The following is a 25527-nucleotide window of genomic DNA, read 5'->3' as shown; positions in this document are numbered from 1 at the left end:
AAGAATGTTCAATATTGGCCTTCACTGTCTTTTGGCTTGTAGGGTTTTTGCCTAGAGATCCACTGTTAGCCTGATGGGCTTCCCTTTGTGGGTAACTCAACCTTTCTCTCTGACTGCCCTTAACATTTTTTCCTTCATTTCAACCTTGGTGAATCTGATGATTGTGTGTCTTGGGGTTGCTCTTCTCGAGGAACATCTTTGTGATGTTCCCTGTATTTCCTGAATTTGAATGTTGGCCTATCTTGCTAGGTGGGAGGAGTTCTCCTGGATCATATCCTGAAGAGTGTTTTCCAGCTTGGTTCCATTCTCCCCGTCACTTTTAGGTACATCAATCAAATGTAGAGTTGGTCTTTTCACATAATCCCATATTTCTTGGAGGCTTTGTGTGTTTCTTTTCACCTTTTTTTCTCTAATCTTGTCCTCTTGCTTTATTTCATTAAATTGATCTGCAATTGCTGATATCTATTCTTCTGCTTGATTGATCGGCTATTGGTACTTGTGTATGCTTCATGAAGTTCTTGTGCTGTGTTTTTCAGCTTCATGAGGTCATTGATGTTCTTTTCTAAACTGGTTATTCTAAAGCTAGCAGAAGACAAGAAATAACTAAGATGAGAGCAGAAGTGAAGGAAATAGAGACATGAAAAACCCTTAAAAAAATCAATGAATCCAGGAGCTGTTTTTTTTTTTAAAAAAGATCAACAAGTTAGATAGATCGCTAGCCAGTCTAAAGAAGAAAAGGAAGAAGAATCAAATAGATGCAATAAAAAATGATAAAGGGGATACCACCTCAATCCCACAGAAATACAAACTACTATCAGAGAATAATACTATAAACATCTCTGTTCGAATAAACTAGCAAATCTAGAAAAAAGGGATAAATTCCTAGACACATACGCCCTCCCTAGATTATATCAGGAAGAAGCTGAACCTGAATAGACCAATAACACGTTTTGAAATTGAGGCAGTAATTAATAGCCTACCAACTAAAGAAACTCCAGGTCCAGACAGATCCACAGACGAATTCTACCAGAGGTATAAAGAGGAGCTGGTACCGTTCCTTTTTTTTTTTTGAGACAGAGTCTCACTCTGTCACCAGGCTAGAGTACAATGGCATGATCTCGACTCACTGCAACCTCCACTCAAGTGATTCTCCTGCTTCAGCCTCCCAAGTAGCTGGTACTACAAGTGTGTGCCACCACGCCCAGCTAATTTTTAAAATTTTTTTAGTAGAGGTGGGGTTTCACCATGTTGACCAGGATGGTTTTGATCTCCTGACCTGGTGATCCACCCACCTCAGCCTCCCGAAGTGCTGGGATTACAAGCATAAGCCACCGTGCCCGGCCAGTACCATTCTTTTACAAATTATTTCAAACAATAGAAAAAGAGGGAATTCTCCCTAACTCATTTTATGAGGCCAGCGTCATCCTGATACCAAAATCTGGCAGAGACACAACAAAAAAAGAAAATTTCAGGCCAGGCCGGGCGCGGTGGCTCATGCCTGTAATCCTAGCACTTTGGGAGGCCGAGGCGGGCGGATCACGAGATCAGGAGATCGAGACCATCCTGGCTAACAGGATGAAACCCCGTCTCTACTAAAAAAATACAAACAATTAGCTGGGCATGGTGGCGGGCGCCTGTAGTCCCAGCTACTTGGGAAGCTGAGGCAGGAAAATGGTGTGAACCTGGGAGGCAGAGCTTGCAGTGAGCTGAGATAGTGCCACTGCACTCCGGCCTGGGCAAAAGAGCGAGATTCTGTCTCAAAAAAAAAAAAAAAAGAAAATTTCAGGCCAATATTGCTGATGAACGTCAATGTGAAAATCCTCAGTAAAATACTGACAAACCAAATCCAGCAGCACCTTAGAAAGCTTATCCACCAGAATTAAGTCAGCTTCATCCTTGAGATGCAAGGCTGATTCAACATATGCAAATCAATAAATGTAATTCATCACATAAACATAACCAATGACAAAATCCACATGATTATCTCAATAGATGTAGAAAAGGCCTTTGACATTTTCAATTGCCCTTCGTGCTAAAAACTCTCAACAAACTAGGGACTGATGGAACGTATCTCAAAATAGTTAGAGTTATTATGACAGACCCATAGCCAATATCATACTGAATGGGCAAAAACTGGAAACTTTCCCTTTGAAAACGAGCACATGACAAGTATGCCCTCTCTCACCACTCCTATTCAACGTAGTATTGGAAGTCCTGGCCAGGGCAATCAGGCAGGAGAAAGAAATAAAGTGTATTCAATTAGGAAAAGAGGAAGTCAAATTGTCTCTGCCTGCAGGTGACATATTGTATATTTAGAAAACTCCATCATCTCAGCCCAATATCTCCTTAAGCTGATAAGCAACTTCAGCAAAGTCTCAGGATACAACGTCAAAGGGCAAAAATCACAAGTATTCTTATACATCAATAACAGACAAAAAGAGAGCCAAATCATGAGTGAACTCCCAAACACAATTGCTACAAAGAGAATAAAATACCTAGGAATCCAACTCACAAGGGATGTGAAGGACCTCTTCAAGGAGAACTACAAACCACTGCTTAAGGAAATAAGAAAGGACACAAACAAACAAAAAAAATTCCATACTCGTGGATAGAAAGAATCAACATCATGAAAATGGCCATACTGTCCAAAGTAATTTACAGATTTAATGCTATTTCCATCAAGCTACCATTGACTTTCTTCACAGAATTGGAAAAAAGCTACTTTAAATTTTATATGGAACCAAAAAAGTGCCTGCATAGTCAAGACAATCCTAAGCAAAAAGAACAAAGCTGGAGGCATCACACTAGCTGACTTCAAACTGTACTACAAGGCTATAGTAGCCCAAACAGCATGGTACTGGTACCAAAACAGATATATAGCCAATGGGACAAAACAGAGGCCTCAGAAATAACACCACACATCTACAACCATCTGATCTTTGACAAACCTGACAAAAACAAGAAATGGGGAAATGATTCTCTATTTAATAAATGGTGCTGGGAAAACTGGCTAGCCATATGCAGAAAGCTAAAACTGGATCCCCTCCTTACAACTTATACAAAAATTAACTCAAGATGGATTAAAGACTTAAACATAAGATCTAAAACCATGAAAGCCCTAGAAGAAAACCTAGGCAATACCATCCAGGACATAGGCATGGGCAAAGGCTTCATGATTAAAACACAAAAATCAATGGCAAGAAAAGCCAAAATTGACAAATGGGATCTAATTAAACTAAAGAGCTTCTGTACAGCAAAAGAAACTATCATCAGAATGAACAGGCAGCCTACAGAATGGGAGAAAACCTTTGCAATCTATCCGTCTAACAAAGCGCTAATATCCAGAAACTACAAAGAAAAATCTACAAGAAAAAAACAAACAACCCCATCAAAAAGTGGGTGAAGGATATGAACAGACACTTATCAAAAGAATACATTTATACAGCCAACAAACATATGAAAAAAGGCTCATCATCACTGGTCATTAGAGAAATGCAAATCAAAACCACAGTGAGATACCATCTCACACCAGTTAGAATGGCAATCATTAAAAAGTCAGGAAAAAACAGATGCTGGAGAGGATGTGGAGAAGTAGGAATGCTTTTACACTGTTGGTGGGAGTGTAAATTAGTTCAACTATTGTGGAAGATGGTGTGGTGATTCCTCAAGGACCTAGATCTAGAAATACCATTTGACCCAGCAATCCCATTACTGGGTATATACCCAAAGGATTATAATTATTCTATTTTAAAGTCACATGAACATGTATGTTTATTGTGGCACTGTTCACAATAGAAAAGACTTGGAAGCACCCCAAATATACATCAATGATAGATTGGATAAAGAAAATATGGCACATATATAGCATGGAGTACTCTGCAGCCGTAGAAAAGGATGAGTTTATGTCTTTTGCAGGGACATGGATGAAGCTAGAAATCATCATTCTCAGCAAACTAACACAAGAACAGAAAACCAAAGACCACATGTTCTCACTCACAAGTGGGAGTCGAACAGTGAGAACACGTGGACACAGGGAGGGGAACATCACACACTGGGGCCTGTTGGTGGGTTGGAGGCTAGGGGAGGGATTGCATTAGGAGAAATACCTAATGTAGATGATGGGTTGATGGGTGCAGCAAACCACCATGGCATGTGTATACCTATGTAACAAACCTGCCCATTGTGCACATGTACCCCAGAACTTAAAGTATAATAATAAAAAAACTATAAATGATTATTAAAGGCTTATGAAATATTTACCTTATAATAATGTAGTTTAAAAAATACCATATCAGTCAATTCTAACTCCTATTCACTATTTTCTTATAGCAATGGACTTGAGAGTTCCATTAAACCTCTTTTTCTTTATAAATTCCCCAGTCCCAGGTATGTCTTTATCAGCAGCATGAAAATGGACTAATACAAAAACCATCAGATCTTGTGATACTCACTCATTATCATGAAAACAGTATGGGGAAAACCTCATGATCCAATATTTTTCACTGTGTCCTTCCCACAGCGGATGGGGATTATAGGGATTACAATTTGAGATTACAATGTGACACAGGGGACACAGCAAAATCATATCAAATAGATTTGTTTATAAGGGTTTATTAAAATAGTTTAATAATACAACAGAAAAAGGTTAAATTTGGTTTTCTCTTTTGAAATTATTTTTTCTTTTCCTTTTTTTAAGGATCTCAGTTTGGCCTTCAGGCTGTAGAGCATTGGTGTGATTACAGGTTACTGCAGCCTCAACCTTCCAGGTTCAGATGATACCTCCACATCAGCCCCCTGAGTAGCTGTGACTACAGGCGTGAACCACCACACCCGGCTATTTTTTCTGTCTTTTGGTAGAGATAGGGTTTTCCTATGTTGCCCAGACTGGTCTCAAACTCCTGGGCTCAAGTGATCTGCCTGTTTCAATCTCCCAAATTGCTGAGATTATAGGCATGAGCCTCTGTGCATGGCCTGAACAGAATTTGTGTGTAATATTAATTAGAAATGGTCCTGCTATTATGTATCTTTGGTGGAAGTAAGGGGCTGGAGAGAGAAAGATTGTGTTTCAGAAGAAAACTATAGTATTAATTTCACCTTTGATTCCCAGTTGGCCATGAGGCCACCATCATACGGAGCTACCCAAAATGCCCCTTCACAGCATTGCGAAAGGAAAATATCTTGGGTCCCTTCAAGGTAGTAACTACTCAGGGTAAATCTGCTTCCCATTATATTTAAAGTCATCCTTCTGATCACTGAATTAGATGCATATCTGATTGCCTCCTTTGGATAGGCTTATCAGAAACTCAAAAGAATACAACCATTTGTCTCTCACCTACCTGTAACATGGAAGCCCCCTCCCTGCTTTGAGTTGTCCCTGCCATTCTGGATGGAACAAATGTACTTCTTACATATATTGACTGATGTCTTATTTCTCCCTGAAATGTATAAAACCACACTGTGCCCCAAACACCTTGGGCACATGTCATGAGGACATCCTGAGGCTATGTCATGGGTATGCATCCTCAACTTTGGCAAATATACCTCCTTGAACTTGAAAAATTTTAAAGTGTGTCTTATCAGAGTTCCTTTCTCAGGCAGCCCACCATCAGGCCTCCCATGTAGTATCAAGGAACTGAAACATAACTAGATTACTCCATTTGGATAATGAGATGCCAGACCCCTCACCCATCATGATTGCATAACTGACCACTTGCTTCCTGTTGACCAAATCATCTTCCTTACACCTCCATAATTTCTGTTCTTCTGCATGTATTTATATTTTTTCCTTGCTACATAAACCTTTGACTTTAATTGGTTGGCACGATGGATTTGAGACCGAGCTCCTATTTTGTTGCCTGCAGCACCTGATTAAAGCTTCCTCCCTATAAATATTTGTTGTTTTAGTAAATGGCTTCCTTTTCAGTGAGCAGCAGGACCTAGACTGAACCCCTGGCATTTTGGTAACATTAATCATTGATATGGTTTAGCTATGTCCTCATCCAAATCTTATCTTGAATTATATAGTTCCCGTAATCCCCACATGTTGTGGGAGTGGCCTGGTGGGAGGTAACTGAATCATGGGGGCGGTTACCTGCTTGCTGCTTTTCTCATGATAGTGAGTGAGTTCTCATGAGATCTAATGGTTTTATAAGGGGGTTTTCCCCCTTTTGCTTGGAACTTCTCCTCACTGCTGCCACGTAAAGAATGATGTGTTTGCTTTCCCTTCCACCATAATTTTAAATTTCCTGACGCTTCCCTAGCCATTTTGAAATGTGAGTCAGGAAAGCCTCTTTTCTTCATAAATTATCCAGTCTCAGGTGTGTCTTTATTAGCAACGTGAGAATGGACTAGTAACAATCCTCAGTGGAAAAGCTATTTTAGATGTGGACAAAGAGGAAATTACAAGAGTTGTGCTAATGTTTTTCAAAGTGTGCTTGGTGTTGGGGAAAACTATTGATACCTGAACCCTAAAATCAGTTCCTAGGAGTAGGGCCCAGAAATCTCCATTTTTAAAAAAAGATGTTTCTCTGGAAATTTAAGAACTATAGCTGTTTTCTTTAATATAACTGGTCTGATTTTTATTATCTGTTCCTTGGTTATGCTAATTGGTTTTTTGTTTTGTTTGGTTTCCATTGTTTGTTTGTTTGTTTTTTTGTTTTTTTTTTGAGATGGAGTCTTGCTCTGTTGCCCAGGCTGGAATGCAGTGGCATGATCTCAACTTACCGCAGCCTCCACCTCCCAGGTTCAAGTGACTCTCCTGTCTCAGGCTCCCGAGTAACTTAAACTACATGCCCATACCACCATTCCTGGCTAATTTTTATATTTTTAGTAGAGTCAGGGTTTCTCCATGTTGGCCAAGGTGGTCTCAAACTCCTGACCTCAGGTGATCCACCTGCTTTGGCCTCCCAAATAATTGTTTTAAAAATAAGTGGTATAGCAATGGTCCACATAAACATGAAGGAAGCAGGTAGTGTCTATAGAGCTTGTTCCTCAGCAAAGATACTTGGGAATATGAAGGTCAACTTTTCTTTTTGTATTTGTCTGTGTTTGTCTTTTAAACCTGCGAAGTATTTTGAATATACACACGGAGAATTACCCCACATATCCATCATTCAGCTTCTATAACTGTTACAACATAGACAATCTTATTTCATGTATACCTTCCACCTATTTAATGATCCACTCATGATTCTCCCTTACCTTCACAGGTTTTTGAAGCAAATTTCTGAAATATCATTTCCTGTAAAAATATTTTGATGGCATATCTTTAAAAGATAGGAGTTCTTTTTTAAGGATATAATTACATAATCATGTCAAAATGAACATTAATGAAAGCATTCAACTTCAACATATTAACAAGAATATGTATGTGTATCATAATATATATAATTGTATGTGTATCTGTAAATCATAATAGATGTATATTCATATGTGTATCTGTATATATAGGCACATTAAGAGTTCATATATTTCAAAGTCATACTTTTTATAGGTATTTTTCTGGATCAGGATTAAAATAAAACTTATATAATTGTTTAATATGCCTTTTAAGCCTTTTCTAATTTATTGATTTTCCCCTGCATTTTTATCTCATATTTTTTATTTAATAAAGAAAAGTCATTTGTCCAGCAGAGTTTCTCACCCTCTGAATTGTGTTCATCTATTCCTGTAAAACACTCCCCACCACCATGGCTTTACATGTTTCTCTAAGCCCCTAAATTTATTGTAAGTTAGTGGTTAAATCTAGAGGATTGACTGTGTACAAGACTGCTTTGGGGGAGTTAGGAAACAAATTACTTTATAGATCTTATTGTGCATATCCTTCATAGGGCACATATCTAATTGTCTTCTAGTAGTCATTGATAATCATTGCCTTAGATTAATTTATGTATTAAGGCTTGCAAATTGGTGGTATTCTCCCATGGTCTATCCTTAATGAATTACTTGGAGTACACTTGTTTTTTGTATTTGACGTTTTTATTTTAGGCTGTAAAAACAAAAACAATCCAGCAAGCAAACAACAACAAGAAAACAACAACAACACAAACCTTGAAATAGACTTGTCAGATGTAAATATTTCTTTTCTAGGGAAGTAGAAGATAGGCCATCCTACTTTACTGCTGCTTGCTCTCTGTGATGTTTTGATTCTGCTTTGGATTTTTTTTTTTTTTTTTTTTTGAGACAGGATCTTACTCTGTCAGACAAGGCTGAGTGCAGTGGCATAATCATGGCTCACTGCAGCCTTAACCTCTTAGGCTCAGGTGATTGTCCTTCCTCAGCCTCCCAAGTAGCTGAGACTTCAGTTGTGCACCACCATACCTGGCTAATTTTTTGTATTTTTTGGTAGAGATGGGATTTTACCAGGGTGATCTTTGGTCAGGGTGGTCTCTAACTCCTGGCCTCAAGTGATATGCCTGTTTCAGCCTCCTAAAGTGTTGGATTACAGGTGTGAGCCACCATACTCAGCCTGGATAATTTTTCTCATCTCTTTTTGTTTCCTCTTTATCTTCCATTTCTTCACTTTCTTCATCATAATCATCAACATCTTCAACAGTTGCTCCAGTAAAGTGTAATACTGATTTTGGGATTACACACCATTTTCACAGTCTACAGCAAATATAGCTTCAGTAGCATCATCCAGAACTGCATTCTCAGAACTTTAGGCAGGCAGAAAAAAATTAAAGAGTCATCAGAAACTGTTTTATTCCCATTAGAAACTGTCCCACATTCCTTGTGTTTCTACTTCTTAAAGGTTTTTATTCCTTTTTTCCCAGTCCATCTGGCACCCTGTAGAACCCATAATTTCTGGCCTATCAAAAGAAAAATGATCAGTCATCTGATTTTGACTTCATACTATATGTCTTTGTCAACACTTCATTTGCGAAATATTCAGGGTTCAAAGTGAAATTCTAAGACAAAACTCATAGGCTGGCCAGCATCTGAGAACTTCACTTTAACATCTTTGAAGTGCTTCAGAATAGGTTCATCATGTTCCTGAACTATATCATTGAGCAAGTCCAAAATTTAGGAATTCCTTTGGGGTCTTTGTTTTCTTCGTCCATTTTTTCATTATTTATCAACCTTGGCCTTTCTTTCAGCTTTGAATTTCAGCTGAAATTTTGTCTTCTTTATCTGCTTTCAATTCACATTTTTCTTCCATAGGTTCATAAATTGCATTAATAATATCAAATCACATATCAAATAGAGGCTGAAAGGGAGTAGCATGCTTCCTTTCAGGATCATCAACTTCCTCATAGAATTTGGCCTCTGTGCACATTTAAGTTGCAGGTTTTTGAGAGCATTGACTCATCTTTAACTACCCTAGGCAAGCATTCAGTGTATCTTGTTGATCTTTCTACCAAACCATCAAGTCTTTCTCTAAAGCCTATAAGAATCTGAGGATTTTCCATCATCTGAGCAAATCTGCTTTTGTTTTTGTCTCTTCACCACTTTCTTTTCTTTTGTTTCTTTTTTTGAAATGGAATCTCACTCTGTTGCCCAGGCTGGAATGCAGTGGCACAATCTCAGCTCGCTGCAACCTCCGCCTCCCAGGTTCAAGCAATTCTCTGCCTCAGCCCCCCAACTAGCTGGGACTGCAGGCATGCACCACCACACCTAATTTTTATATTTTTAGTACAGACAGGGTTTCACCATGTTGACCAGGCTGGTCTTGAACTCATGACCCACCCGCCTTGGCCTCCCAGAGAGTTGGGATTACAGGCCTGAGCCACCGTGCCTGCTGTTTTTCTACTTCTTCAATGCCACTCAATTTTGTTTGTTTGTTTGTTTTTTTGGACTGAGTCTCATTCTGCTGCCCAGGCTGCAAAGCAGTGGCATAATCTTGGCAATTCTCCTGCCTCAGCCTCCCAAGAGGCTGCGATTACAGGCACACATCATTGCTCCCAGCTCATTTTTGTATTTTTAGTAGAAGTTGGGGTTTCACCATGTTGGCCAGGCTGGTCTTGAACTCCTGACCTCAAGTGATCCACCCACCTTGGCCTCCCAAAGTGCTGGGATTACAGGCATAAGCCACCATGCGCAGCTAACTTTTGTATTTTTAGTAGAGATGTGGTTTAGCCATGTTGGCCAGGCTAATCTCAAACTCCAGACCTCAGGTGATCCATCGCCTCGGCCTCTCAAAGTGCTGGGATTACAGGGGTGAGCAAACACACCCAGCCCCAAATCTTGTCCAAGATCAGACTCTTCTTTGTTGTCAATGTCTGCCATGTAAGAACTCCAAATACCTGAAATGCAATCCCTCATTTCTGTTTTAGTTCTTTCAGTGGATGAAAATGGCATATTTGTGCATTCTCTGGACACGCTATAACAGGGACACTCGTGTAACTATTGTTACATATTAACTCAAAAATTCTTTTTTTTTTTTTTGAGACGGAGTCTCGCTCTGTTACCCAGGCTGGAGTGCAGTGGCGCAATCTCGGCTCACTGCAAGCTTCGCCTCCCGGGTTCACGCCATTCTCCTGCCTCAGCCTCTCCGAGTAGCTGGAACTACGGCGCCCGCCACCACGCCTGGCTAATTTTTTTGTATTTTTAGTAGAGCCGGGGTTTCACCGTGGTCTCGATCTCCTGACCTCGTGATCCGCCCGCCTCGGCCTCCCAAAGTGCTGGGATTACAAGCGTGAGCCACCTCACCCGGCCAAAAGTTCTTTCTCAAAGTGTGGTCTGAGGGTCCTCAGACCCTTTCAAGGGAATTTCAAAACTATTTCCACGCCGGACGCAGTGGCTCTTGCCTGTAATCCCTGCACTTTGGGAGGCCGACATGGGTGGATCACGAGGTCAGGAGATCAAGACTATCGTGGCTAACACAGTGAAACCCCATCTCTACTAAAAATACAAAACAACAACAACAACAAAAAACATTAGCCGGGTGTGGTGGCAGGTACCCGTAGTTCCAGCTACTCAGGAGGCTGAGGCAGGAGAACGGCATGAACCCGGGAGGTGGAGCTTGCAGTGAGCCAAGATTGTGCCATGGCACTCCAGCCTGGGTGACAGAGTGAGACCCCATCTAAAACAACAACAACAACAAAAAACTATTTTCATATAACCATAAATACTGCCTTTTGCATTCTTATTTTTCCACAGGTTTTCCACACTGGAGTTTTCTGCAGGCTACATGACATGTGATAAGAAAACAGACTGAAAAAGGGAATACATCTACAAGGAGAAAATTGCTATCACTGTTTTTGGTTGGGAAAAACATTTGTATGAGCTAAACATGTTATTCTTTTCATAATCAGACATTCTTCTCATAAGTGTGGGTTCTCTACCATTCCTCAAATGTGGTAATTTTTTGAAATATGTTATTGTGGATTCATGATTTTGGATATATCCAATGCGTATAAGTGCATGGCAATAAAATGGTATTTTGATACTCATCATTAGCCAGTACAAGCCTCTTCAAACTGGATCACATTTTTTGACACACCCTAGTAATGATGTATTTTGTATGTGAGAAGATGCATTTTGAGCGACCAGAGGGTATTCTGGGCTGAAATGTGTCCTTCCCCAGATTATAACTCCAAGTACCTACAACTGTGCCTGCATTTGCAGAGAGGTAATTAAGGTAAAATGAGGTCATATGGGTGATCTCTAATCCAGTATGACTAGTGTCCTTACAAGAGAGTCAGACATAGACACAGAGCGAAGATCAGGTGAAGACAGTGATAAGCCTGCCATCACTAAAAGCCAACTAGAAAGGCCTTAGAATAAATCAAACCTGTGAATACTTTGATCTTGGACCTGGGGCTTCTGAAATTATAAGAAAACGAATTTCTGTTGGTTAAACCACTCAGTGTGGTATTTTCTTATGGCCTCCATAGCAGCCTAACACACTTAGTTCTATAAAACTTTTTGAGATGTTTTAGATACAATGCCTTTAAATTTTGGTTCCGTAAAGCTTTTTGAGACACTTTAGATAACATGCTTTTACATTTTGGTATATGAATTCTGTACTATTGAAGTGTCTCTGTTTTCTCAAAAACTAGCATAATCTTTTTTTTTGTAAATTCCTTCGTAGTAATGGAAAGTAAAATTCTTTTTTTTTTTCTGCTTCATTTTCTTTTGGAAAAAGATACAAAGACCTTGTACTGTGTCTTGCTTATGCAATTGTAGCTACTTTATGCAATTGTAGCTACTTTATTAAAACCTTCATCTTTGTGAGCTGGTTAGTTACTTTCAAAGCTGAGACATATTAGCAACTGTGAACAACAGATACATTTTATCAGTAATAAAAGTTTATTTGCTTTGCAGCGAGTTATTTTGTATTCACAATATACTTTTGAAATATTATCTCATCATTGTCCCTATATAAATTTTCCCTCTGTTGTGTTTCTTTGAGAAAATAAAAAGATGTAATATAGTTGACTTCATCTGTAGAGTCATTTATAATCTTTCTTGGACAGTAATACTTTTCTTATATGACAACTACAATTAGACCATCCTGTCCTTGTCTCTTAACGAAAGTTAACATTATGAATGAAAAGTAATGTCAAAAGCTGTTTAGTTTCATTATCTAAACTACCTCTGATCTTTTCGATTAGGAAACATCTTTTTTCCTTCATATTCCTTAGCTGTTCTTTCTGAAGTGCTTTATATATTGGTAATTTTCATAATAATACTAGGATTTTTGATAAGCATGTATTACCAATAATGTTTACTTTGTTTTTTGTGTTCTGACCACGTTGCTTACAGTTGAATGAATGACATGCGACCCCATAACATTAAATGAAGGCCTTTGGAAAATATTTGATTTACAGCTGTAATTCCAGTGCTTTGGGAGGCCATGGCTGTTACATTGAACTGGAGAATTCAAGGCTGAGTGAGCTACGAAGGTGCCACTGCACTCCAGCCTGCGTGGCAGAGCCAGGTACCATCTCTAAAAACTTGAACGTTATCAGTATTTTGAAATTATGTTAATTACGTATAAATTAGGCTGGTTATTTACTGAAAAACATATTGTAAAAATACTTTTCTTTCCACAAAACACATTGTCTTAACTTGATGAAAATTTCTCAAACAAGATTTTTTAAAATTTATTTACCTAAATACAGGATCTTGCTCTGTCATAAACGCTGGAGTGTGGTATCACAATCACAGCCCAAACAAATAGGCTTAAGCCTCCCCATAGCTGGGACTACAGGCGTGTACCACCACACCCAGCTCTTTTCAATTTTTTTGTACAGATGGATCGCCATGTTTTCCAGGCTTGTCTCCAACTATCAGCTGAGCACAAGCTGATTTCATCTGAGCCTTCCAAAGTGTTTTGGAATTACAGGGGTGAGCTGCCTCTCATTTATCATTTTTGAAACAAAATGTAACGACTTGAGAAAAAAAGGTCAAACCAATGGTTTGAAAAGAGAATTGCTATCCAGCACTTATCTCCTTGTATCAACTATGTACCATTGGTTTTCCTTTACTAAAGCATTTTATGATTTTTAGGTGTCTCAGTTAAGGACAAGATGATTTCTATGAATTTTAAAAATAGGTATGTCAGAAAACTAAAATACCTGGCCTCTACATTTAGAGATTACTGGCTCTGGCTCGCAGGCTGCATGCAGTGGCTTGATCACAGCTGTCCGCCTGTATCTGCTGGCCTCAAGCAGTACTCCGGCCTTGGCCTCCCAAAGCGCTCAGAGGTGAGCGACCGCAATAGGCATGTTTAACTTTTTAGTAGCAACTTTTAAACACAGTTTGGGTCCCAAGTTTAATGGGAAATTAGAGTGCATAAAAACGTAAAGTAATGAAAACGCATAATACACGTTTTTGGAGTTCATCAGTACTATCTGTTTAATAAAATGCATTTTCCTCTCAGCCTGTAAAGCCTTTTTAAACTTTAAGAGGATAATGTTGTAAGAAGACAATCCCAAAACCAATTGTTTACATTTATTAAAGGATGTGCATAATTCATTGTTCATGAGACAATTACACAAAACTAACATTTCAAGGATGCCAAAAGATGAAATACTGCCATAAAGAACATATACTAGACATTACAAATCTTGGTCAAAATACCTACGTTAACGTAAAGAAAAATCAAATGGCTTAGTAATTGATCTAGGATAGTCCTCCCCTCCTCTTGCCTGTACACTGTGGCAAGTCCATTTACTTTTTTTTTTAAAGCCAACGCAGGAGACAGCAGGGAATGCTGTATCTATGTATCTGCTTTCCTCCCCAACCCTAGGAATAAAGTAAACACGTTTACTGCGGGCGGGAGTCTAAGGGCCTGCAAACAATGAGATCTGTCGCCTTGGCTAGGACTGGCGCCGAGAGGCGATAGGTCTCGGGAGAGCCTGGGGCAGAGTGTGAGAAATTACGAATCCGAGGTCCACCGGAGATTTCAGGGGGTGGCCTGGCCCGGTGCGGGGCAGCTTGCCTGTACGCAACCGACTGAGGCAGTGGTGCGCGAGTAGTGGTGACGGTGACGGCGGGCGCGCGGAGGAAAGGAACGTTGTGACGGAAACTCCAGCTGCCGGAGACCCCACCGCAGTGAGGTCACTGGACTCCTCGGTCTCGGGGCGTGACCGGCGCCGACCCGGGGCACCGAAAGGCCCACCGGGCGGAGGTGGCCCAACTACCATCCCGCATTTTCCTAGGTCTCTCTCCCGGGCGGTGACGTGACGTGCTGACGGCGGGCCCGTGCCGGGGAGCTGGGCCGCTTTTTGTCAGCTCCGAGCTCGGCCCCTCCTCCCTCCCTCCGCCCGCCCTACCAGCCGGAGCCCGGCCCAGTGCTGCAGAGAAAGGCCGGCCTGCAACACCCGCCGCTATCGCCAACCGCCCGCACATCCGTCGGGTGAGTCCCGTGTGCCCCCGCGGCCGCGGGGCCTAGTGCGCGCGCAGTAACTTGGTGGTGGCGTGGTCGGCGTCCCGTAGGGCGCCCTCCCCGGCTAGGCCGGCCGTCGTGGCGCTCGGCGCTGAACAGGCCCCGAGGAGGCCGCAGTTAGGCCTAGGGATTATCCGGCTACCCTGAGCGGCTGCGGAGGTGCGCTCCGTAAGCGGGTAGGGGTGCGAAAAGTTCGCCCGCTTGTCCGGAAGCCGGTTGATGGACCTGGGGTCGACGCCACTGCAGACGCAGAGCACGGCACGGGGGCGAGGAGGCGAAGTCTACAGGCGTGAGGTGAAGGCCGCAGGCGTGAGGTGAAGGCCGCAGGCCTGCTGGGCCTATTTTCGCTATGTAAATATCCGCGAAGGGGAGGAGGGACGGGGGGGCAAGATGGCGGATGCTAGGCGCCTGCTGCTGGGGAGTATTTAGAGTGTTGTCGGGAGGCGGAGCCGCCATTTTGAAGGCGATATCTGGAAAAAAATTCCGTTATCATCCTTGAGCCGGGGATGGGGAAAAGGGCGGCGGCGGTAGTCCAGCCTCCCGCGCGACGGCGTGTCTGCGCGACGGGGCGTGCTCTTTCCCTTGGCGGCCCTTGCCTGTGTCGCCTTATGCGCGCTTACGTTCCAGACGCCTGCGGCAGCGCCACCTTTCGGCCTTCCCCTGACAGCCCATCCTTGGCTGGGCGCAGTGTCGGCTACGCTTTAGGTGACATGCCGCAGGCGTCCGTTCGGGCGTGGGGGTCATTTCGTCCCTTAGCGCTCCCGGCTCTCTGCCCTTCCGAGAGTCCATAGCCACCCGTCTCGGCAGGTGGCAGTTCGGGCACCTGGGCTCACGAGAGCACATAAATTCCAGAAAATTTTATTTTCCTGTAATTAAAGTCATTATGTGGCTGTTCAGGGACCTTCAATGCGCTTGTTTTTCAACCATCATTGCCTCCTCGAGGATTTGAAAAATAGAAGTGGAATTTACTATGACAAGAGTTGTTAGGCACTCGTCCAATAGACAATACAGTACAAATTATACAGCACGAGGGCAGAGGAGTAAAATGTCCCCAAGGCGACTTTTCCCATTTATGTGGAAACACTTTTTTGATGAGCTGTATTTAAACGAGCTAATTTTTAGTCTGTGTACTTTTTTTGAGTAAGAGATGGAAAATAGGCAGAAGAGGTATTTTTCTTTTTGAAAGACAATTCATGCATTACTTGGAGGTTCCATGATGACATTGAGATTTTATTTGAAATTTCTTATACAGTTTCATTTTCAAAATACTTTTGTTAGCATTTTGTACAACTTTGCTGGCAAATTGGAGCACAGTAATGTGAGCGCTGGACAGTGCTAGGTGCTAAGAAAGATTTAAAAGGCTCTTAATGCAGAACGTGACTGCAAAAAGTTTGCTGGGGGCATTTCACAGGGAGGCGAGGTTTCGGTTTGCAAAATTGGGAAAGGATTCCTGAAGTAGATGGGGTTTAGCTAGGGTGAGGAAAGGGAGTAGGAGAAGTCATTACAAGAATGGAATGTCTGTAGATAATGCAAATGTTTACGGTTTGGCTGGAGTGGATAATATAGACAGGAAAGGGATACAAATTTAGGCTGTAAAAGGTAGATTCTGAAATACGTTGGTGGCACACCTGAGTTTATGCTGAGCTCTGGCTGCAGCTGTTACAAAAGTTTAAAGGTTGAGAAGCATTGAGAGCTAATAGCAAATTGTTAAGTGTTTTCGTTACTGGATAGATGATCAAGAATGTAGCTGTTTTTTGGCCAGGTGCGGTAACTCACGCCTGTAATCTCACCACTTTGGGAGGCCGAAGCGCGCGGATCACCCGAGGTCAGGAGTTCGAATCCAGCTCGAGACCGATATGGCGAAACCCCGTCTCTACTAAAAACACAAAAAAACTAGCAAAGCATGATGGCGCGCGCCTGTAATCCCAGGTACTTGGAAGGTGGAGGTTGCAGTGAGGCGATATCGCACCACTGCACTCCAGCCTGGGGAGCAAGAGCGAGTCTGTCTCAAGAAAAAAAAAAAGAATGTAGCTATTTTTTGAATTAGTCTTTGCTAGATTGCGGCTTTATTTTCGCATCGAAAGTTTACCAAATAATCTTTTGCTCCTATTATATTTAAAATTGTAAGCAAAATTGTATTTACTGTAGTTGAAAAATACAGGAAATCAGTTTGAGAGGTATGTTTAGAAAAGCAGTTTTCAGAAATGCAGTAGCCTTCAGGTGGCTTTATGAAACTTTGCCCTTCTTCTTGGGGAAGGTAATCCTCTGATGAAAATAGTCTTCAGGTAAGCAAGCTTTAAAATTCGCTGTTCACTTTACGTGTGAGGGTCCTAGATGCAGTAGTTTCAGAGAACATGTACAGCAGTACTTGTTTCCTGGATGTTTACTAAATAAAAGGCAGGTTTTGAGTTTTCCCAGACTGCAGCACATCAGAACTCTGATGATTCAAAGAAGTCTGAAGGGAACTAGAGATTGCTGTTTTACAAAAATGTAGCAGTATATTGCAGGAGGTAGTCAAAGCAACATTTTTTTTTTTTAAACAGAGTCTCGCTCTGTTACCCAGGCTGGAGTGCAGTGGCGCGATCTCGGCTCACGGCAAGCTCCGCCTGCCGGGTTCACGCCATTCTCCTGCCTCAGCCTCCAAAGTAGCTGGGACTACAGGCACCTGCCACCACACCCGGCTAATTTTTTTTGTATTTTTAGTAGAAATGGGGTTTCACGGTGTTAGCCAGAATGGTCTCCGTCTCCTGACCTCGTGATGTACCCGCCTCGGCCTCACAAAGTGCGGGGATTACAGGCGTGAGCCACCGCGCCCGGCCGTCAAAGCAAATTTTTAATGCAGTCTAGTTGTTGACTTGCTAAGGGTCAACATAAACTGCAGAGGTAGTTGCCTTATGTCTTGACAGCTGAAGAGCTGTAAAGAAGATAGAACTGTATCTTGTACAGTACAGCAGCTGTAGATGTTCTAGTACATCAGCAGTGGATGTGCAAAAAGAATATAGGCAAGTGCATAGTTTTAAAGGATTTATAAGGAAATTGTTAAGTATAAAATATTTTTTTGCCTGATGGGATAGACCTTGATGATCTGCTAGCCATTTTTTTTTGAGGCAGAGTCTCCTTATGTCACCCAGCCTGGTTTGCGTTGTTGGTATCAGCTCACTGCCACCTCCGCCTCCTGGGTTCAAGCGATTCTCCTGCCTAAGCCTTCTAAGTAGCTGGGACTACAGTTGTGTGCCACTGTACCCAGGTTTTTGTAGTTTCGGTAGAAATGGGGTTTCACCATGTTGGTCAGGCTGGTCTTGACCTCCTGACCTCAGATGATCCACTCGCCTTGGCTTCCTGAAGTGCTGGGATTACAGGCGTGTGCTGGGTTTACAGGCGTGAACCACTGTGCCCGACCTCTGCTAGCCAATTATCTTGGATAAATGAGTTGTTAGTTTTTAATTTATGTGTATTTTTCAAATAGATGCCCCTTAACTTTTTTTTAAAAAGCATACAGTGCTTTTTTATATATGTATATAAATAACTCTGACTTTGTTACATTTGTATTGTCACTAATTGATATCCTTTGAATTGTTGCATTTGTGCATTCTGGCAATTGCAAACCTTTTTAGATTCTTAAATTCTTCAACCCCTGCATATTACTTTGTTACTTAATTGAGAAAGATAGATGACCATATGATACAAATGTTTGATCTCATTCATTTCATACTTTTTCTTTATTTCTTCCTACACTTTCTTTTGCCGGTGGAAGAAGTGCTGCTTTCAAAGTCCGTTTTCTCTGCTTACCCTTTTCCCTACTCTCTGCCTGCTCCTCCCTTTCTATAAATATTCATAGGTATGCTCATTTTACAAAAACCTTATCTATCTTCTCTTTAGTTTCACTAGTACTTTTATTTCTATTCTTCCCGCTTCTAAATCTGGTATTTCTCAACGTGTGAAACTGTTCCACAGCAGGTAATTGGTGTGTCACATGAACGTGTACTGCATTTCAGAAACTCTCTGTGCTTTGTCTGCTCTGGTCATTTTCCTAACCTAAATAAGGAATTTAACTTGAGATTAATTACTTGTTTTATCCAAACTTCTTCCCTGGCATCACTATCTCTTATTCTCACTCATAAAATTTCTCATCTAGCATTTACAGTTACCTACTGAACATCTCCATCCTGACCTCTTATTAACAGTCCATATTCAATATTGCTGAAACTAAATTTATCTAGCACATAGTAGGTGCCTGGTAACGTGCAGTGAACCTCTTTTGCCCTAGAGTCCCTAAAATAATTCCTGATTTTTGCTTTCTTTGTTTTCCAAACACTACTGTTTTACCAGGCTTTCTATCATCCCTGTCACTTAGAGCAGTGTAGATATCTTTAATTAACATTTAATCTGTTGTATTCTAAATGTAGGTTTATACTTTTGTTTTCATCCATAACTTTTGAAGCCCTTAATTATAGTAGATAGGTTTTTATCTTGATTTGCTCCCCTAACAGAGTGATTTGGCAGGTAAACATTACTCCAAAAAAAATTATTTGAATAATTTAATGCAGAGATTTATATGAAGTTGAATGGTCCTCCAGTTGAAATTAAGGAGCCAAATAATGTTCTTGAATTGTGTAAGTGTTAAGGCATACAGTGTTCATTTTTTGAAGGCAGCAGATGAAAACAGGATTCTCAGGAACATGTTTCCACCATTGCTTTCACAATTTACCTTGACTGAGAGCCCATTCTTTTTCTTACTAAATTGTTTTAAACATAGTATTTTCATAAATACGGCTTTCTTATTTAGCTATAAAATGAAATAAGAGTTACTAGATTATAACCAAATCCTGCTTTATTGAAAGAGGAATTTGAATCTAGGAGAGGCACAAAGGAATCTACGTCAGTGGCTTTAAAAAATTAACTAGTTAATATATTAAACATGTAAATTATAAAATCTTCTGTCCTCAGTAAGCAAGTACAATCTGTTGTAACAGATTGTAACAAATATTAGTCTTTCATACTTGTTTCATATCTTTTTTTATTTAAAGAAATGGAATTTTGCAGGTCATTTTAAAGAGTTGCCTTCAGTGCTTCCCAATCCTGCTGCTTTTTCCCCAGACTGGTTTCCTTGTGTATGTTTTAACTTTAGAAAGGTATCTTATAGTATGTGTCATTTTGTGTTTTTTTTTTAATCACTCAACAGTGAGGTTTTGAGTTTCTTTCATGTTACCTGTGGATCTGATATTTTAGTTAGCAAAAGTTGGTCTAGGAACCCGTGGGGATCTTTGATACCTTTTCAGATGTCTGTGAGAGGAAAACAATTTTTTAAAAAATACCAAGAAGCTATTTGCCTTTTTTACTCTTATTAGCCTGTGAATGTAGTGTACGGTAGAGTTTTCAGGAGTTTCGGATGTTTCAGAAAGTTGAATGCAGAAGCAGATAGAGGAATCCACCTGTTTTATTTTAAGCCAGGCATTAAAAAGATTAACAAAAAAATTGTAATTTGGAAAGTGCTTTTAATAGTGTTATTTATCTTAATATTAATGGTTTATTAGTTTCAACTGAATAAACATAAACTTTTCCTAAAATTACTAGGCATTAACTTTTAAAATGGTATATATTGATAATAAAACTTCCTTAAACAAAAGCTCTTTGAGGACTCTCAAATGTTTTAATTGTAAAGGAGTCCTAAGGTGAAAAAGTTTGGGAAATCATTAATCTGAATTTATTTATATTCTATTATAGTTTATAAATATACTGTGGCCTATTTATTCATTACGAGGAATCAGTTAGATTTTCAGTCTTTTGCGATTTTGAAACAATGTGCCCGTGAACATCATTGTACATGATTAACTTCTCTTGGGTTTAAGTGAAATTGGTAATCTGAAGTGTATGTGCATTGTCAACTTTACTGGAATTACCAAATTCTTTCCACATTGGTTGTATCTAGTTGATAGTAAGTTTTCTATTAGACTGTTTCTCCATATCATTACCAATGATTTTTTTTTTTTTTTTTTTGAGGCAAGAGTCTCGCTCTGTTGCCCAGGCTGGAGTGCAGTGGTACAATCTTGGCTCACTGCAACGTTTGCCTCCTGGGTTCAAGCAGTTCTTGTGCGTCAGCCTCCGGAATAGCTGGGACTACAGGCACGTGCCACCACACCTGGCTTATTTATTTGTTTATTTAGTAGAGGTAGGGTTTTGTCATGCTGGCCAGGCTGGTCTCGAACTCTTGACTTCAGGTGATCTGTCTGTCTTGGCCTCACAAAGTGCTGGGATTACAGGCGTGAGCCACCGTACCTGGCTCCAAAGATTTGACAGTTTAATTTTTCAGGGTTTTGGAGATGAATAATACCCAGTTGTTTTAATTTTGCATTTATCATATTTCTAGTGAGGTTGAGCTTCCCCACTTGCCCACCCTCTCCCAATATAAACTGTGTGTCTGTGTGTGTGTGTGTGTGTCTGTGTGTATCTCACTCTGTTTCATATGCTGGAGTGTGGTGGAGTGGTCACAACTCATTGCAGCCTTGACCTCTTGGGTTCAAGCAAACCCTTTGCCTCAGCCTCCTGAAGAGCTGGGCCCAGGTGCACCCCACTACACTGGTTAATTTTTTGTTTGTTATTTTTCATAGACACTGGTCTTGAACTCCTGGGCTGAAGCACTCTTCCTGCTTTAGCTTCCCAGACTGTTGGAACTACAGGTGTGAGCCACCATGCCTGGCCTGGGGCTTCTTTTAACGTTCTTTTGGGTATATTTTGTTGAGTAGGATGCAGTTTGAGGTAATCCTTTTAGTGTTTTCATATACAGGTTGGAATTTTTGTGTCTGCAATACATTTTCCTGTTAAAAAGGACATAAAGATGCTGTCTTCTATTTGTTTTAAAAACTGATTTAAAGTTTTGTGTTTTACAAAAATATGTAGGGCATGAATCCTGGATATCTTTTGTATTTTTTACAGAATTGCAATTTATTTTTCTTCATATGGCTTTATTTCGTTTAGCTTTTCTCTCCATTGATATGTAATGCAGTTTATGTGGTATTTCAGATTCCTTTATGTATTTATGCATTTTTAGTTTCTCTATTTTGTTTTCAGTGTTTTATTTGCTTCTCTGTTTGCTGTCTTTTAAAACTGACTTTATAATCAAATGTTGGTATGTATATTTTGTTTAGAATTGTTTTAGCTTTCTTTTCTTTTTTAAAATTGAGACGGAGTCGGCCGGGCGCGGTGGCTCACGCTTGTAATCCCAGCACTTTGGGAGGCCGAGGCGGGTGGATCACGAGGTCAGGAGATCAAGACCACGGTGAAACCCCGTCTCTACTAAAAATACAAAAAAAATTAGCCGGGCGTGGTGGCGGGCGCCTGTAATCCCAGCTACTCGGAGAGGCTGAGGCAGGAGAATGGCGTGAACCCGGGAGGCGGAGCTTGCAGTGAGCCGAGATTGTGCCACTTCACTCCAGCCTGGGCGACAGAGCGAGACTCCGTCTCAAAAAAAAAAAAAAAAAAAAAAAAAAAAAAAAAAAATTGAGACGGAGTCTTGCTCTGTTACTAGGCTGTAGTGTAGTGGCACTATCTAAACTCACTTCAGTCTCCACTTCCCAGGCTCAAGTGATCCTCCCATGTCAGCCTCCTGATTGTTTTAGTTGTTTTTCTTCTACTCATTTTAGGGTTTTTCAGTTTTCGTAGGCTGGGCACAGTGGCTCATGCTTGTAATCCCAGCAGTTTGGGAAGCTGAGGCTGGCAGGTCACCTGAGGTCTGGAGTTTGAGACCAGCCTGGCCAACATAGTAAAACACAGTCTCTACTAAAAATACAAAAATTAACCAGATGTGGTGGCAGGTGCCTGTAATCTCAGCTATGGGAGAGGCTGAGGCAGAAGAATTGCTTGAACCTGGTATGCAGAGAGGTTGCAGTGAGCCGAGATCGTGTCACTGCATTCCAGTCTGAGCAACAGGGAGACTCCATCTCAAAAAAAAAAAAAAAAATCCTGGTAAAACTTTCAAGTTTTGTATATGTATCACATTTATAGAATACGTATATACACAGAGACACACATGGTTTTGGTGAATTTAGTACATAATCATAAATACTTCTTGTGTGCTAGCACTATTCTTTTTGAGATGGAATCTCACTCTATCACCCAGCCTGGAGTGCCATGGCCCAATTTCGGGTCATTGCAACCTCCCGGGTTCAAACAATTCTTCCGCCCCAGCCTCCGAAGTAGCTGGGATTACAGGCACCTGCCATCATGCCTGGCTAATTTTTGTGTTTTTGTAGAGATGGGGTTTTACCATGTTGGCCAGCTGGTCTTGAACTCCTGACCTCAGGTGATCTGCCTGCCTTGGTCTCCCACAGTGCTGGGATTACAGGTGTGAGCCACCGCACCCGGCCACTAGCTCTGTTCTTGAGGTTTATTAATATATTAGCCCATTTAATCTATGTATCACTCCCTAAAGTAAAATGTTTTATACCTTTTTTTTTTTTTTAAATATGAGAGAGGGTCTTGCTGTTACCAGGCTGGAGTGCACTGATGCATGATTATGGCTCACTTCACTCTTGGACTTCTGGGCTCAAGTGATCCTCTTACTTCAGCCTCCCAAGTGGTTGGAACTACAGGCACAAACCACCGTGCACACCCAGCGAGTTTTTTATTTTTTATAGAAATGGGGACTCACTGTATTGCCCAGGCAGGCTCTGAACTCCTGGGTTGCAGTGATCCTCCCATCTCTGCCTTCCAAAGTGCTAGGATTACAAGTGTGAGTGAGCCACTTTCCCTAGCTTTATACTGTATTTCTGATAAGAAAGTCTATAGGCTATGATATTATATATACATATAATTAAGTGCTGGAGTAGGTTTTGAAGTTGACCATCTAGGTCCACTGTCCATATATACACAATATGTGTGTGTGTGGAAATTTATGGGGTACAAGTACATACACAGATTGCATGGCATATACATAGATGCATTTGTTATATATATAGAAATGTATACATAGAGATGGTAGAGTAGCTATCTCCTAAGTAACCTACATTACACCCATTAAGTAATCTCTCATTATCCAACTCGCTTCCACCCCTTTACCCTTCTGAGTCTCTAGTGTCAAGTCCATGTGTACACATTAGTTAGCTCCCACTTATGAGATAACATGGCATTTGTCTTTCTGTACCTGGTGTATTCACTTAAGATAATAGCCTTCAGTTTCACCCATGTTGCTGCAAAAGACATTTTTTTAATAGCTGAATAGTATTCTGTTGCATATATATACCACTGTTTTTTTTTTTTCTTTTGAGACAGAGTCCCACTGTCTTGCACAGGCTGGAGTCCTGTGGCATGATCATAGCTCACTGCAGCCTTGACTTCCTGGGCTCAAGTGATCCTCCCACCTCAGCCTTCTGTGCAGCTTAGAGTATAGGTGCACACCACCATGTCCAGATAATTTTTATATATTTTTGCAGAGATGGGGTCTTACTATGTTGCTCAGACTGGTCTTGAATTCCTGAACTTAAGTGATCCTCCCACCTCAGCCTCCTTTGTAGCAGGGAGTATAGGACATTCACCACGACTGGCTAATTTTTTTTTTTTCTTTTTTGAGACCAGGTCTCACTCTCACCCAGGCTGAAGTGCAGTGTTGCTCATTGCAACCTCCACCTCTCAGGTTCAAGCGATTCTCGTGCCTCAGCCTCCCAGGTTTAGTCCCAGCACCTGTAGCTGGGACTACAGGTGCACCTCACCATGCCTAGTTAGTTTTTGTATTTTTGGTAGAGATGAGTTTTCACCATGTTGGCAAGGCTGGTCTTGAACTCTTGGCCTCAAATGACCAGGCTGTCAGCCTCCCAAAGTGCTGAGATTACAGATATAAGCCACTGTGCCTGGGCCTAATTTTTGTATTTTTTTTTTTGTAGGGATAGGGGTGTCACTATGTTGCTCAGGTTGGTCTTGAACTCCTAAGCTCAAGCGATCCACCTTGGCCTCCAAAATTGTTGGGATTACTGGTATGAGCCAACGTGCCTGGCTAATTTTTCTTTCCTTTTTTTTTTTTTTAATTTTTATTTTTTGGCCTCTCTTCTGTTACCTAGGCTATAGTGCCAGGGCTATTTATTTATTTATTTATTTTTTTGAGACAGGGTCTCACTTCTGTTATCCAGGCTGGAGTGTGGTGCCTGATCATGGCTCACTGCAGCCTTCACTTCCTGGGCTCACATGTTCCTTTCACCTCAGCCTCCCCAGTAGCTGGGACTGCAGGTGCACACCCCCATTCCTGCGTAAATTTTTTTTTTTTAAGTTTACTTTTTGGTAGAGGCAGGGTTTCACTATGTTACCCAAGCTGGCCTTGAACTCTTAGGTCCAGGTGATCCTCCTGTCTCAGCCTTCAAAAGTCTTGGGATTACAGACATGAGCCATGGCCTCCAGCTGTGCCACATTTTCTTTCTGCATTCATTCATTGATGGACACATACGTTGTTTCCATGTCTTTGCTACAGTGAGTAGCTCTATGATAAATATAGTTCTTTGAGAAATCTCTTTACAGTTTTCCACTGGGGTTGTACTAACATACTATACCTACAATATATTATATTGCTTTTTATAGAGATCTTGGAAGATTTTGGATAACTATACCAAGATGTTGTGTGACTTTTGTTGCCATTATGAATAACAGTTTCAAAAAGTTATACTTACCAGTTGTTGTAATTTATAATAGAAATCCTATTGACTTTCAGC

General features: G+C 40.9%; 1 protein-coding gene and 1 pseudogene across 5 annotated transcripts in view; one reads left to right on the top strand and one right to left on the bottom strand.

Moving 5' to 3' along the window:
* LOC116812238 (nucleosome assembly protein 1-like 1) overlaps nucleotides 1-14594 on the bottom strand; it is a 22269-nt pseudogene extending 7675 nt beyond the window's left edge.
* Nucleotides 14595-14740: 146 nt separating this feature from the next.
* The window catches only part of ZFY (zinc finger protein Y-linked), a 52685-nt gene continuing 41898 nt past the window's right edge, over nucleotides 14741-25527 (top strand). For 2 of the 5 annotated variants that reach the window (XM_032756516.2, XM_032756514.2), the window contains exon 1: nucleotides 14741-14806. The gene's annotated coding sequence lies outside the window, so the exon portion shown is untranslated. Of the gene's footprint in view, nucleotides 15151-25527 lie in introns of all 5 variants that reach the window. The other 3 variants (XR_009211974.1, XM_032756515.2, XM_032756512.2) reach the window with 2 other exon arrangements.

Source organism: Hylobates moloch, unplaced genomic scaffold (genome assembly GCF_009828535.3).
Source record: "Hylobates moloch isolate HMO894 unplaced genomic scaffold, HMol_V3 SCAFFOLD_25, whole genome shotgun sequence".
In the NCBI taxonomy this organism is placed as follows: domain Eukaryota; kingdom Metazoa; phylum Chordata; class Mammalia; order Primates; family Hylobatidae; genus Hylobates; species Hylobates moloch.
Note: the sequence above shows the minus strand (reverse complement) of the source record. Positions and strands in the feature narration are given on the sequence as shown.